Here is a 13,861-nt window from a genome sequence, read left to right on the forward strand (position 1 = left end):
CAGAGTTTCTCGCATTGCCTCAGAAATAGAAAGCTTATAATACTCTGTTGTGAATTCTCCAGAATATTCCTCTAGCCAAGTGGCTGGTTTTCTATGAAGTTAACTGCTACTCTTTACATTTGCCCTCAGAATAAGCCCTTCTAGGCTTACCTCCCCAGCTTTAATTCAACTGATTAATAGTTATTCTCTAAATGGTGCCAAAGTCACAAAACCTGAAAGAAAAGAAAAAGCAGTTGGTTTCCTCTACACTTCGCTTTTAAAAGTAAGACACTCAAAAACATATTTATTTCTCTGTTACGTTTTTGCTCATCGAGATTTTAAAACGAAACAAAGAATACTCCTAGGTTCTAAAACGCTATTCGCTGATGCGGTGTTTCTCAACTTTTACTGGGTTTAGAGACCCTTCGGGGATCCAGTACTTGCCCCAGGAAAACTTACACAGGCAAAATTTTACACAAAAACTCTAAGCTAAGGGTCTTTCTAGGCTAAGGGGCATTTCAGAATATCCTAGTTACTGCTTTTAACAAATATTTTTTGCTTCCTAGTCTCAGCTGCTTTTGAAAAGGGAAAGGCAAATTTGCCCACACTGATTCCATGGAATCTGTGTGTGAGTCAAAAATATAAGTGTATATAACTTAAATTTAAGTGTAATAATCATTTTTTCACAAAACCTTCCTGTCTGAAGCAGACAGTTTATGGAGGAGAGTGCAGAAGATAATGTAGGAATATGGAATACAGGCTCTGGAGACAGACTTCCTGGGTTTAAATTGCACACCGCCATTCTTTAAATATACCAAGCACTCTCCCGCATCAGGGCTTTCACACTTGTTGTACTCTCTTCCTGGACACCTCTTCTCTCAAATACTTCCATGGCTCATTCCCTTACTTCTTTAACTTATTTCTCAAGGGTGACCTTATAGAGAGGAGCCTCCTCTCCCTCACTCTCTACCCTGACTCTGCTTTATATTTCTTCATAGAACTTAACACCACTTGATATATCATCTATTTAGCTACTGTCTGTACCCTCCTGAAAGGATATAACCTCCATGTAAGCAAGGATTTTACCCGTGCGCACACATGTGCACGCACACACACTCATCAACCCAATGCTAGAACAATGCCTTGCACATGGTTGGTGCTCAGTAAATATTTGTTAAATAAATGGTAGAACCAGGACTTCCCTGGTGGCTCAGTGGTTAAGAATCCTCCTGCCAATGCAGGGGAAAATGGGTTCGAGCCCTGGCCGGGGAAGATCCCACATGCTGTAGAGCAACTAAGCCTGTGTGCCACAACTACTGAGTCTGTGCTCTAGAGCCCGCGAGCCACAACTACTGAAGCCCGTGCGTCTAGAGCCTGTGCTCCACAACAAGAGAAGCCACCGCAACGAGTAGCCCGCGCACCGCAATGAAGAGTAGCCCCCGCTCGCCGCAACTAGAGAAAGCCCGTGCGCAGCAACGAAGACCCAACACAGCCAAAAATAAATAAAATTTTTAAAAATAAATAAATAGTAGAACCTTCACATAATACACACTTTGGAATGTCTGTACAGAATGAAGACTACTTCTAATACAACATTCTAAATTACTTTTTTTTTTTTTTTTTTTGCGGTACACGGGCCTCTCACTGTTGTGGCCTCTCCCGTTGTGGAGCACAGGCTCTGAACACGCAGGCTCAGTGGCCATGGTTCACGGGCCTTAACCGCTCCGCGGCATGTGGGATCTTCCCGGACCGGGGCACGAACCTGTGTCCCCTGCATCAGCAGGCGGACTCTCAACCACTGCACCACCAGGGAAGCCCTAAATTACTTTTAACGAATATTACATTCTTTATCTTTTGATAAGGTAGTTAAATGACTTTTCAAAGCAGATACTTTTATCGACAAATTTATATAGCATGGAAGTATATATTGATTTAGTTATCTTGGGATTCCAATAAAACTTCCTTCAGTAAATGTATCTGAACATTCATAAATAATTATAGCTAGTGCTAAATAGTGCTTACTGCTTCAAAGGCTCCATATATGTTAGTTCATTAAATCCTCTAATAGCCATGACACAGGTACTTACTATCCCCACTTTACAGATAAAGAAGCCTAGGCACAGAAAAAGTTTATAATCTATCTGAGATCATCCAGTTAACAAAAGGCAGAGCCAGGATTCAGCAGTCTGGTCTAGATCCAAGCTCTTAACCACTACCTTACACAGCCTTTTAGGTACATGAAAGAGGAAAGCTGGAGTTTATGTTTGGGGAAATATCAATGTTTTCCATTACTTGCACTTTCTACTTACAGTGAGAATACAGTACTGCAGTGGTTTTTTTAAAGTGCCCAAATTGTCTTCTCTAGAAATTTGAAAAAAAATAAAAGGTTAATTGCTCAAACCACAGACAATCTCAAAGCATTAGTAAAGAATTATCATTGGCTACCTCTTTTCCCCCATCATAAGCAGCTTATTTATATACACATTGCCCCACACTGAATTTTCAAAATATTCTTGCAGTTCAGTCCAGGAATACATTTCCATAATAAAAGTAATTAGCTTGTAGAATAGCTCTCTAGGAAAATGTAGCAAAGTCGTTATAGCTTTAGGCATGAATAACCTCACCTGACTAAGAATGTTTCTGAGGGGAGAACCAGGGGTAAACCAACCCCAAGACCACAGCTTCTCCATTTCTAGTTTGTGCAGCTCTGGTCAAAATGTTAAGAACCTCTTATCAGGTCCTGCCCATGGGGCTCCTTTCTGAGGTACGTATCACCCTTTTTTTTTTCTTTAAATTAATTCCAGATGTCCAATGAATTTGAGTAGATTTACTCTGATCTATAATTTTGTACAGTGGGTTGGAATTTTTGCCAAACCCATCTGAGAAAACAAGTTGGCAGCATTTCCATGTTTCAAAAGCAGGTGTGAAATAAATTAAGGTTTACAGGGTGATGAACACCCAAACCAGGCTCTCAGATGACCATGGTTTACCACTGAGCATCATGTGCCAAGAACCCTTGCAAACTTAGGCTGTGGATTTCAAGTGTCTGCAAATAGCTAGTTGTGTATCCTGCTAACAGTGCTTCATTTTCTGGTGCAAATGACAGCTGTGCTAGTAAGTGTCTGTGGATTTGACTGAATTGCATTGCATTCTCTTTTTACACTAGTAATTTGGATTTCAGAAAAGTGAAGGTGTTGAAAAGAGTTCATAGATTTAAAATTTTTTCATTAACATTTTTAAAGAGCAAAGAATTTGACATTTCTCCTGAGGCAGCTGTTTTAAATCACATTTGATTGCCTTGACATCTAGTTTTGGAAATAAACAGAAGTCCTATCTCACCAATGTTCAAACCAGAAATTAGCAGAGTTTCTCAGACAACCAGGTCTATTCTTAATTCCCAAAGAACTCACCAACTATTGTGCTTTATTGGTAGAGTATAAATAAATTCCAATCACATTTTTAAAGTCCCTTTGCATTATAATTCTCAGTCCATGGAATGGACACTTCATCGCTGGGTCTCAGCACTCATTTCTCCTTTCCAATCTCCAGTTTCCACTTAGGGACCCATGAGCTTCTAGGAAATCTGATCCCATCCTCAGCGCCTGAGATGGAGCATGTGACTTAGGCTAAGCCAATCAGAACATTTCAACCCTCTGGCCAATCAGATACCTCAGCCAGAGTTTGTGGGCTCTGGAAATGTTAGGCCTGAAACTACTGCAAATGTTTGGCTACCTTGAAGAAAACCAACCTGAAGAAGAAACCAACTAATTGGAGGACAGAGCTGAGAACATCGGGCAGCAAAAAAAAGCCAAGTTACTGACAACATCAGGAACTTCTAGATCAAAGCCCCTGAAGCCTGCCCTACTTCTGGACTTCTCATTTATATGAGCCAATGAATTCTTTTTCTTATTTAGATGTGAGTTGTGGCTTCTGTTACTTGTCACTTAAAATACTTTTAGAAATAGTCTTTTCCCAGGCATAAAATGGTACACAGAGGCAGTTTCTTTATACTGGAACCCTATCTTCCCCACTTTATGAAGTAGGATGGTTTTGGCTACAACCATAGAAAATCTATCTAAAAGTGGCTTAAACAATAAGATCCAGGACCATGGTGTTATACGATGTGAATGGTTCCCCCTGGAGTTATGCAACATAGTAGCTCTGATAAAGCTACTTATAATATTGAAACAGAACAGGACCCTCTGATCCTACCCGCCAGGTCCTCCACTTACCTTTGGTCTGTGGAAAAACTTTAGCCAAAGAATAAGTTGAATCAGAGAAATGAGAAAATACAGAAACAAAGGAAAACAGTCCAACAAGACTAAATAATAATAGTTTAATCAATAAGCAAATTCAAGGACCTTTAGTTCCTCCTCAAGGGCTATAGATAATATTCTGAGCCATATACTGTGAGTTATCTAAAAGATACTGAAACCTCCACCAGGTGGAAGAAGGTAACTACATGGTGACCAGACTATAGCCATGACATAAGCTGCCGCAATTCCGACACCTGCCCTCAAAGAAATGCAAACAAACTGACCCTGGAATTGAAGATTAACTGTACTTAAAACAATCAAGATGAGAGAGCTTCCGGGAAGATGGCGGAAGAGTAAAACGCGGAGATCACCTTCCTCCCCACAGATACACCAGAAATACATCTACACGTGGAACAACTCCTACAGAACACCTACTGAACACTGGCAGAAGACCTCAGACCTCCCCAAAGCCAAGAAACCCCCCCACGTACCTGGGTAGGGCAAAAGAAAAAAGAATAAACAGAGACAAAAGGATAGGGACGGGACCGGCACCAGCGGGAGGGAGCTGTGAAGGAGGAAATGTTTCCACATACTAGGAAGCCCCTTCGCGGGCGGAGACTGCGGGTGGCGGAGGGGGGAAGCTTCGGAGCCGCGGAGGAGAGCGCAGCAACAGGGGTGCGGAGAGCAAAGCAGAGAGATTCCCGCACAGAGGATCAGGGCCGACCGGCACTCACCAGCTCGAGAGGCTTGTCTGCTCCCCCGCCGGGGCGGGCGGGGCTGGGAGTTGAGGCTCGGGCTTCAGTCTGAGCGCCGGGAGAGAACTGGGGTGGTGGCGTGAACACAGCCTGTAGGGGGTTAGTGCGCCACGGCTAGCCGGGAGGGAGTCCAGGAAAAAGTCTGGACCTGCCGAAGAGGCAAGAGACTTTTTCTTCCCTCTTTGTTTCCTGGTGTGCGAGGAGAGGGGATTAAGAGCGCTGCTTAAAGGATCTCCACAGACGGGCGCGAGCCGCGGCTAACAGCGCAGACCCCAGAGACAGGCAGGAGACGCTAAGGTTGCTGCTGCCGCCACCAAGAAGCCTGTGTGCGAGCACAGGTCACTCTTCACACCCACCTTCCAGGGAGCCTGTGCAGCCAGCCAGTGCCAGGGTCCCGGGATCCAGGGACTACTTCCCCCGGGAGAAAGCACGGCGCGCCTCAGACTGGTGCAACGTCATGGCGGCCTCTGCCGCCGCAGGCTCGCCCCGCACTCCGTGCCCCTCCCTCCCCCCGGCCCGAGTGACCCAGAGCCCCCGAATCAGCGGCTCCTTTAACCCCGTCCTGTCTGAGCGAACAACAGACGCCCTCCGGGGACCTACACGCAGAGGCGGGACCAAATCCAAAGCTGAGCCCCTGGGAGCTGTGAGAACAAAGAAGAGAAAGGGAAATCTCTCCCAGCAGCCTCAGAAGCAGTGGATAAAAGCTCCACAATCAACTTGATGTACCCTGCATCTGTGGAATACATGAACAGACAACGAATCATCCCAAATTGAGGAGGTGGACTTTGAGAGCAAGATCTATGATTTTTTTCCCCTTTTCCTCTTTTTGTGAGTGTGTATGTGTATGCTTCTGTGTGAGATTTTGTCTGTACAGCTTTGCTTCCACCAATTGTCCTAGGGTTCTATCCGTCCGTGTTTTTTTTTTCTTTTCTTTTTCTTAATAATTATTTTTTAATTTTAATAACTATTATATTTTATCTTGCTTTATTTTACTTTACTTTATCTTCTTTCTTTCTTTTTTCATTCCTTCCTTCCTTCCTCCCTCCCTCCCTCCTTTCTTTCTTTCTTTCTTTTTACTTCTACTAATTCTTTCTTTCTACTTTTTCTCCCTTTTATTCTGAGCCGTGTGGATGAAAGGCTCTTGGTGCTGCAGCCAGGAGTCAGTGCTGTGCCTCTGAGGCGGGAGACCCAACTTCAGGACACTGGTCCACAAGAGACCTCCCAGCTCCACGTAATATCAAACGGCGAAAATCTCCCAGAAATCTCCATCTCAACACCAGCACCCAGCTTCACTCAACGACCAGCAAGCTACAGTGCTGGACACCCATTGCCAAACAACTAGCAAGACAGGAACACAACCCCTCCCATTAGCAGAGAGGCTGCCTAAAATCATAATAAGTCCACAGACACCCCAAAACACACCACCAAATGTGGACCTGCCCACCAGAAAGACAAGACCCAGCCTCATCCACCAGAACACAGGCACTAATCCCCTCAACCAGAAAGCCTACACAACCCACTGAACCAACCTTAGCCACTGGGGACAGACACCAAAACAACGGGAACTACGAACCTGCAGCCTGCAAAAAGGAGACTCCAAACACAGTAAGATAAGCAAAATGAGAAGACAGAAAAACACACAGCAGATGAAGGAGCAAAATAAAAACCCACCAGACCTAACAAATGAAGAAGAAATAGGCAATCTACCTGAAAAATACTTCAGAATAATGATAGTAAAGATGATCCAAAATCTTGGAAATAGAATGGACCAAATGCAAGAAACATTTAACAAGGACCTAGAGGAACTAAAGATGAAACAAACAACGATGAACAACACAATAAATGAAATTAAAAATACTCTAGATGGGATCAATAGCAGAATAACTGAGGCAGAAGAACGGATAAATGACCTGGAAGATAAAATAGTGGAAATAACTATTGCAGAGCAGAATAAAGAAAAAAGAATAAAAAGAACTGAGGACAGTCTCAGAGACCTCTGGGACAACATTAAATGAACCAACATTCGAATTATAGGGGCTCCAGAAGAACAAGAGAAAAAGAAAGGGACTGAGAAAATATTTGAAGAGATTATAGTCGAAAACTTCCCTAATATGGGAAAGGAAATAGTTAATCAAGTCCAGGAAGCACAGAGAGTCCCATACAGGATAAATCCAAGGAGAAATACGCCAAGACACATATTAATCAAACTGTCAAAAATTAAATACAAAGAAGACATATTAAAAGCAGCAAGGGAAAAACAACAAATAACACACAAGGGAATCCCCATCAGGTTAACAGCTGATATTTCAGCAGTAACTCTGCAAGCCAGAAGGGACTGGTGGGACATATTTAAAGTGATGAAGGAGAAAAACCTGCAGCCAAGACTACTCTACCCAGCAAGGATCTCATTCAGATTTGATGGAGAAATTAAAACCTTTACAGACAAGCAAAAGCTGAGAGAGTTCAGCACCACCAAACCAGCTTTACAACAACAGCTAAAGGAACTTCTCTAGGCAAGAAACACAGGAGAAGGAAAAGACCTACAATAACGAACCCAAAACAATTAAGAAAATGGAAATAGGAACATATATATTGATAATTACCTTAAATGTAAATGGACTAAATGCTCCCACCAAAAGACACAGATTAGCTGAATGGATACAAAAACAAGACCATATATTTGCTGTCTACAAGAGACCCACTTCAGACCTAGAGACACATACAGACTGAAAGTAAGGGGATGGTAAAAGATATTTCATGCAAATGGAAACCAAAAGAAAGCTGGAGTAGCAATTCTCATGTCAGACAAAGTAGACTTAAAAATAAAGACTATTACAAGAGACAAAGAAGGACACTACATAATGATCAAGGGATTGATCCAAGAAGAAGATATAACACTTGTAAATATTTATGCACCCAACATAGGGGCACCTCAATACATAAGGCAAATACTAACAGCCGTAAAAGGGGAAATCGACAGTAACACATTCATAGTAGGGGACTTTAACACCCCACTCTCACCAATGGACAGATCATCCAAAATGAAAATAAATAAGGAAACACAAGCTTTAAATGATACATTAAACAAGATGGACTTAATTGATATTTATAGGACATTCCATCCAAAAACAACAGAATACACATTTTTCTCAAGTGCTCATGGAATATTCTCCAGGATAGATGATATCTTGGGTCACAAATCAAGCCTTGGTAAATTTAAGAAAATTGAAATCGTATCAAGTATCTTTTCCGACCCCAACGCTCTGAGACTAGATATCAATTATAGGAAAAGATCTGTAAAACATACAAACACATGGAGGCTAAACAATACACTACTTAATAACGAAGTGATCACTGAAGAAATGAAAGAGGAAATAAAAAAAAATACCTAGAAACAAATGAAAATGGAGACACAACGACCCAAAACCTATGGGATGCAGCAAAAGCAGTTCTAAGGGGGAAGTTTATAGCAATACAAGCCCACCTTAAGAAGCAGGAAACATCTCAAATAAACAACCTAACCTTGCACCTCAAGCAATCAGAGAAAGAAGAACAAAAAAACCTCAAAGCTAGCAGAAGGAAAGAAATCATAAAAATCGGATCAGAAATAGATGAAAAAGAAATGAAGGAAACAATAGCAAATATCAATAAAACTAAAAGCTGGTTAGATAGATAAAAGCTGGTTAGAAGATAAACAAAATTGATAAACCATTAGCCAGACTCATCAAGAAAAGAAGGGAGAAGACTCAAATCAATAGAATTAGAAATGAAAAAGGAGAAGTAACAACTGACACTGCAGAAATACAAAAGATCATGAGACATTACTACAAGCAACTCTATGCCAATAAAATGGACAACCTGGAAGACATGGACAAATTCTTAGAAATGTACAACCTGCCAAGACTGAATCAGGAAGAAATAGAAAATATGAACAGACCAATCACAAGCACTGAAATTGAAACTGTGATTAAAAATCTTCCAACAAACAAAAGCCCAGGACCAGATGGCTTCACAGGTGAATTCTATCAAACATTTAGAGAAGAGCTAACACCTATCCTTCTCAAACTCTTCCAAAATATAGCAGAGGGAGGAACACTGCCAAACTCATTCTACGAGGCCACCATCACCTTGATACCAAAACCAGACAAGGATGTCACAAAGAAAGAGAACTACAGGCCAATATCACTGATGAACATAGATGCAAAAATCCTCAACAAAATACTAGCAAACAGAATCCAACAGCACATTAAAAGGATCATACACCATGATCAAGTGGGGTTTATTCCAGGAATGCAAGGATTCTTTAATATATGCAAATCAATCAATGTGATAAACCATATTAACAAATTGAAGGAGAAAAAATATATGATCGTCTCAATAGATGCAGAGAAAGCTTTTGACAAAATTCAACACCCATTTCTGATAAAAACTCTCCAGAAAGTGGGCATACAGGGAACCTACCTCAACATAATAAAGGCCATATATGACCAACCCACAGCCAACAACATCCTCAATGGTGAAAAACTGAAAGCATTTCCACTAAGATCAGGAACAAGACAATGTTGCCCACTCTCACCCCTCTTATTCAACATAGTTTTGGAAGTTTTAGCCACAGCAATCAGAGAAGAAAAGGAAATAAAAGGAATCCAAATCAGAAAAGAAGTAAAGCTGTCACTGTTTGCAGATGACATGATACTATACATAGAGAAACCTAAAGATGCCACCAGAAAACTACTAGAGCTAATCAATGAATTTGGTAAAGTAGCAGGATACAAAATTAATGCACAGAAATCTCTGGCATTCCTATAAACTAATGGTGAAAAATCTGAAAGTGAAATCAAGAAAACACTCCCATTTACCATTGCAACAAAAAGAATAAAATATCTAGGAATAAACCTACCTAAGGAGACCAAAGACCTGTATACAGAAAATTATAAGACACTGATGAAAGAAATTAAGGATGATACAAATAGATTGAGAGATATACAATGTTCTTGGATTGGAAGAATCAACATTCTGAAAATGACTATACTACCCAAAACAATCTACAGATTCAATGCAATCCCTATCAAACTACCACTGGTATTTTTCACAGAACTAGAAAAAAAATTTCACAATTTGTATGGAAACACAAAAGACCCCGAATGGCAAAAGCAATCTTGAGAAGGAAAAAACGGAGCTGGAGGTATCAGGCTCCCTGACTTCAGACTATACTACAAAGCTACAGTAATCAAGACAGTATGGTACTGGCACAAAAACAGAAAGATTGATCTATGGAACAGCATAGAAAGCCCAGAGATAAACCCACAGACATTTGGTCACCTTATCTTTGATAAAGAAGGCAAGAATATACCATGGAGAAATGACAGCCTCTTCAGTAAGTCGTGCTGGGAAAACTGGACAGCTACATGTAAAAGAATGAAATTAGAACACTCCCTAACACCATACACAAAAATAAGCTCAAAATGGATTAAAGACCTAAATGTAAGGCCAGAAACTATCAACTCTTAGAGAAAAACACAGGGGGAACACTCTATGAAATAAATCACAGCAAGATCCTTTTTGACCCACCTCCTAGAGAAATGGAAATAATAACAGAAATAAATAAATGAGACCTAATGAAACTTTAAAGCTTTTGCACAGCAAAGGAAACCATAAACAAGACCAGAAGACAACCCTCAGAATGGGAGAAAATATTTGCAAATGAAGCAACTGACAAAGGATTAATCTCCAAAATTTATAAGCAGCTCATGCAGCTCAATAACAAAAAAAACAAACAACCCAATCCAAAAATGGGTAGAAGACCTAAATAGACATTTCTCCAAAGAAGATATACAGACTACCAACAAACACATGAAAGAATGCTCAACATCATTAATCATGAGAGAAATGCAAATCAAAACTACAATGAGATATCATCTCACACCAGACAGAATGGCTATCATCAAAAAAACCTAGAAACAATACATGCTGGAGAGGGTGTGGAGAAAAGGGAACCCTCTTGCACTATTGGTGAGAATGTAAATTGATAGAGCCACTGTGGAGAACAGTATGGAGGTTACTTAAAACACTACAAATAGAACTACCATATGACCCAGCAATCCCACTACTGGGCATATACCCTGAGAAAACCATAATTCAAAAAGAGTCATGAACCAAAATGTTCATTGCAGCTCTATTTACAATAGCCCGGAGATGGAAACAACCTAAGTATCCATCATCGGATGAATGGATAAAGAAGATGTGGCACATATATAAAATGGAATATTACTCAGCCATAAAAAGAAACGAAATTGAGCTATCTGTAATGAGGTGGATAGACCTAGAGGCTGTCATACAGAGTGAAGTAAGTCAGAAAGAGAAAGACAAATACCGTATGCTAACACATATATATGGAATTTAAGGAAAAAAATGTCATTTAGAACCTAGGGGTAAGACAGGAATAAAGGCACAGACCTACTAGAGAATGGACTTGAGGATATGGGGAGCGGGAAGGGTAAGCTGTGACAAAGCAAGAGAGAGGCATAGACATATATACACTGCCAAACGTAAGGTAGATAGCTAGTGGGAAGCAGGCGCATAGCACAGGGAGATCAGCTTGGTGCTTTGCGACTGCCTGGAGGGGTAGGATAGGGAGGGTGGGAGGGAGGGAGATGCAAGAGGGAAGAGATGTCGGAACACATGTATATGTATAACTGATTCACTTTGTTATAAAGCAGAAACTAACACACCATTGTAAAGCAATTATACTCCAATAAAGATGTAAGAAAAAAAAAAATCAAGATGACGTTGGTCAGACCATCAATGACCAATATCAAGATGTCTGTCAGAGCTGACTGTGCTGTTTCTGCATGTAGCCCCTCCCTCTGTCTATAAAAGCTCTTGCCCCCTGATTGTGGGGGGGAGTCAGCCTTTGGACAGGCGTCCGCCCTCCCCACCCAGTTGCCAGCAACCAAAATAAAGCAAACTTTCCTTTCCACCAACCTTGCCTCTTCAGTGGCTTTTGAGCGACTTTTGGTAACAATATCGCATAACAAAAACTTCAGAGGGAGGCCTGATGCAAGGTCGGTTAATTTAACAGCTCAACAAGATCATTAAAGACCTAGATTCCTTCATCTTTCCATTCCGCAGCCTCCGTGGGTTGGCTCCGTCCTTCGTAGTTCCAAGATAGCTGATAAGGAGGAAAACTTTCTCTCAGAAGTGCCCTGCAGACTTGGCTTCATATGTCATTGACCACAACTGGGTCACCAACCTACACAAAAACAGAAATAAAAAAGATTGAGCAAATTATAGCTTATATTTTGGGGCTCAGGAGAAATCCCACCTTCCCTGTGTACGTTGCCATCTGATAATCTGAGAAGAAATTAGGGTTTTTAAAAGGCCACATTGGCAACTAAAAGTATTTGCCATATCCACCAAGAATATCATCAGAATATGTGTTACAAACGTGTTTATGTTCTACCTAGAGAAAAAATTTTATATCAGAACGTTCAAGGTGCAATCATACAGTGAAAAGAAGAGTGACACTCAGATTCAAATTTTTTAATTTAATTTATTTTTTTATACAGCAGGTTCTTATTAGTCATCCATTTTATACACATCAGTGTATACATGTCAATCCCAATCGCCCAATTCATCACACCACCACCACCCTCCCATGCCACTTTCCCCCCTTGGTGTCCATACATTTGTTCTCTACTTCTGTGTCTCCGTTTCTGCTCTGCAAACCAGTTCATCTGTACCATTTTCTAGGTTCCACATATATGTATTAATATACAATATTTGTTTTTCTCTTTCTGACTTACTTCACTCTGTATGACAGTGTCTAGATCCAACCAAGTCTCTACAAATGACCCAATTTCGTTCCTTTTTATGGCTGAGTAATATTTCACTGTATATATGTACCACTTTATCCATTTGTCTGTCGATGGGCATTTAGGTTGCTTCCATAACCTGGCCATTGTAAACAGTGCTGCAATGAACATTGGGGTGCATGTGTCTTTTTGAATTATGGTTTTCTCTGAGTATATGCCCAGTAATGGGATTGCAGGGTCATATGGTAATTCTATTTTTAGTGTTTTAATGAACCTCCATACTGTTCTCCATAGTGGCTGTATCAATTTACATTCCCACCAACAGTGCAAGAGAGTTCCCTTTTCTCCACACCCTCTCCAGCATTTCTTGTTTGTAGATTTTCTGATGATGCCCATTCTAACTGGTGTGAGGTGATACCTCATTGTAGTTTTGATTTGCATTTCGCTAATAATTAGTGATGTTGAGCAGCTTTTCATGTGGTTCTTGGACATCTGTATGTCTTCTTTGGATAAATGTCTATTTAGGTCTTCTACCCATTTTTGGATTGGGTTGTTTGTTTTTTTAATATTGAGCTGCATGAGCTGTTTATATATTTTGGAGATTAATCCTTTGTCCGATGATTTGTCGGCAAACATTTTATCAATTTCTGAGGGCTGTCTTTTCATCTTGTTTATGGTTTCCTTTGCTGTGCAAAAGCTTTTAAGTTTCATTAGGTCCCATTTTTTTATTTTTGTTTTTATTTCCATTACTGTAGGAGGTGGATCAAAACAGATCTTGCTGTGATTTATGTCAAAGAGTGTTCTTCCTATGTTTTCCTCTAAGAGTTTTATAGTGTCTGGTCTTACATTTAGGTCTCTAATCCATTTTGAGTTTATTTTGTGTATGGTGTTAGGGAGTGTTCTAATTTCATTCTTTTACATGTAGCTGTCCAGTTTTCCCAGCACCACTTATTGAAGAGACTGTATATCCTTGCCTCCTTTGTCATAGATTAGTTGACCATAGGTGCGTGGGTTTATCTCTGGGCTTTCTATCTTGTTCCATTGATCTATATTTCTG

The 13,861-nt window shown here is 40.6% G+C and overlaps 1 protein-coding gene across 1 annotated transcript in view; it reads right to left on the minus strand.

Moving 5' to 3' along the window:
- The window catches only part of PPM1L (protein phosphatase, Mg2+/Mn2+ dependent 1L), a 413,670-nt gene that overhangs the window by 362,365 nt on the left and 37,444 nt on the right, over positions 1-13,861 (minus strand). Inside the window, exon 2 of the mRNA XM_060298467.1 lies at positions 11,975-12,242. The gene's annotated coding sequence lies outside the window, so the exon portion shown is untranslated. The remainder of the gene's footprint in view (positions 1-11,974; positions 12,243-13,861) is intronic.

Source organism: Globicephala melas, chromosome 4, assembly GCF_963455315.2.
Source record: "Globicephala melas chromosome 4, mGloMel1.2, whole genome shotgun sequence".
NCBI lineage: Eukaryota > Metazoa > Chordata > Mammalia > Artiodactyla > Delphinidae > Globicephala > Globicephala melas.